This window comes from Cyprinodon variegatus, unplaced genomic scaffold, assembly GCF_000732505.1.
Source record: "Cyprinodon variegatus isolate N-32 unplaced genomic scaffold, C_variegatus-1.0 Scaffold1365, whole genome shotgun sequence".
In the NCBI taxonomy this organism is placed as follows: domain Eukaryota; kingdom Metazoa; phylum Chordata; class Actinopteri; order Cyprinodontiformes; family Cyprinodontidae; genus Cyprinodon; species Cyprinodon variegatus.
In genome coordinates, this window is record NW_015151818.1 from 169,594 (window position 1) to 172,154 (window position 2,561).

At 44.2% G+C, this 2,561-nt stretch overlaps 1 long non-coding RNA gene across 1 annotated transcript; it reads right to left on the reverse strand.

Moving 5' to 3' along the window:
* Nucleotides 1-268: 268 nt before the first annotated feature.
* On the reverse strand, nucleotides 269-2,561 carry LOC107103037. Its single transcript, XR_001482158.1, has 3 exons — nucleotides 2,103-2,561; nucleotides 1,940-2,027; nucleotides 269-705 (listed from the first exon to the last, which is right to left on the reverse strand). It is a non-coding gene; the product is annotated as an uncharacterized LOC107103037 (long non-coding RNA).

Sequence of the window (2,561 nt, forward strand, 5' to 3'; positions counted from 1 at the left end):
TCTACATAGATCGCTCTCATTCAGTAGAAATGTTCAAACTGACAACAGGTTCAGTCGCATAACGAATGACAGAATAAAGGAGATAAAAGGCTTCGTATTGAATCTAGTTTTATAGATCCTTTACCAACTTTATAAGCCCTGATATGATGTTCATCACTGTCAACTAAATGAAGTAATACAGCCACTCTATGTGTCTTAGTTCTATCTCACCGTTAACCACTTTATTAAACGACATGATCCACCCCCCCCCCACACACACACACACACTTTCATTTATTATTTATTTCTTATGACTCCAAAACTAGAAAAGATTCTTTAACATTAAAAATCCCATAAAAGGGAAAATAGCAGCTTAACTTGATTAGATTTCAGAGTTAATGATGTTTTTCTCAGACGCTGATCTGATCTTTGAGTTTGTTCATAAAGCAGAAGCTTTCGGCACTTTTAGTTCAGGAACATCAAATCATGTTTTATGCAAATCAACTGGATGATTTTAGGCACCAAGCTGCATTAATGCACATTAGTTAGCAAGAAGACACGCTTGGTTTTCTGGCATCTTCACTATAACTTGGGGGAAGTGACGTCTGCGGATCCTGCTGACGGCGAGAGCGCTTTGTTCTGCAGGAACTCGGACACCAGCGGCGCCACCACTTCAGGATTGTTTAGGTGGACGTGATGATCGCCTGGAACCTTCACCACCGTGTTCTGAAACAGAAGAACAAACGTTGGAGGAACGGCTTTGATCCAAACACCTGAAGTCAGCAAGGAGAGGAACCTCTGAATAGTGCTGGCAGTTAGGAAGCAGCAGCACCGAGGCAGCCAACATGGCGGCCTCCTGACCTCCCTAGCCTTGGCTACCAGCTATACGGTTACCCACAATGCACTGCGTGGCAGACCGTTTTTCCATGTTGTTTTCTAAAATAACGACACATTTCTCAGCTGCTCTTAACGAGTCTGATCTCCATTTTTCCCACAGGCTGCAGAGCCACGTGTTCAAGTGACAGAAAAAATTAGACTTATGACTTTTTAGCAAAGCTTTTTAATTAACGGAGGAAAAATAAAATCTTCCCAGTTTGGTGGCAACAATGAGCTCTATGCACAATCCTCCACTTCCTGAGCAGAACAGCTCTTTGGTTCCCAGTCTTCTTCTAATGAATGAACTGATGAATCCAGGTGTGCGCAGCTCAGTAACCATGGCAACACACACCTGGGTTCATCCAGTGATGGAGACAGAGCTGCTCTGTTCAGGAAGTGGTGGAGTTTTCCATTTCCCAGGATCTCGCTAACATAACCTGTGGCGTTAAAAGTTGTCAAACTGATCCTGAACTCGGTCCATAAAGCTCATTTTATGTGTAAAGCTGCAGAAACATCATTTTAAGCACATTTTCCTCCCATGTCTGTTGGAATAAACATTTTAGCAACCTGCTGCCAAAACGTCTCTGAAGCGTCGTTTGAACTTCGGCTGATTTCCATCGAGCTTCACTAACGAGGAATCACCCAATTAAGCTCAACGCTAACCACAGTTAGCATCTGATCGGTGCTAAAAGACATTTTCTCTGTTTGGAGAGAACAGAGAAAACAGACTGGAGTGTTAAAAGCTGAACCCATATCTCAGCTTTTATCAAACTTTCTGTCAAAGAAAGGAATTTGTTCTGATTTAGATGTTAAAGGTAAGAAAGGTTTGTCTGCGGACTCAGCAGAGACATCGTTCCATTTCAGCAGCTGGTTTGTAGTTAAACTAACTGCCTTCATCGTCATCAGTGCCTCTAATTAGATGTTTGCTTTGGTGTTTATTGATCCGCAAAATCATTGGTCAAAAAATAAAAATGAAGTTATCAGATTTCTTAAATTACTGTTGAAACAAACAAACATGCAGAGCACACCAGTAAAGACTGGGAAGCAAAGCTCTGGTCTGACTGGGAAGGAGGAATGGACTCACATTTCTATCCCTGTAGGCCTGAAGAAGAGTCGATGTAAATTTCTTCTTGTCACCGTCTGTAAATATTTTCTCAAATCCACCTTCTGCTCTGTTGGAAGAAATAAAGCAAATCATTCAGTGTGATGCATTCAGGGGGAATTGGACAAACAGAAGAACAGCTCACAGAACAACAAGGACAGAAGCTTCAATCTTGGACTGCAGCTCCAGACTCTGTTCCAGACTGAGGCGAGAAATGTTCTTCTAAAAAGGAAAGAAACACAGAAAACAGAAGTTACTGAACGGAACAGCAGCCACAGGTAGACCACTGGCCACAGGTAGACCGCTAGCCACAGGTAGACCGCTAGCCACAGGTAGACCACTAGCCACAGGTAGACCGCTAGCCACAGGTAGACCACTGGCCACAGGTAGACCACTAGCCATAGGTAGACCACTGGCCACAGGTAGACCACTAGCCACAGGTAGACCACTAGCCACAGGTAGACCACTAGCCACAGGTAGACCACTGGCCACAGGTAGACCGCTAGCCACAGGTAGACCACTGGCCACAGGTAGACCACTAGCCACAGGTAGACCACTGGCCACAGGTAGACCGCTAGCCACAGGTAGACCGCTAGCCACAGGT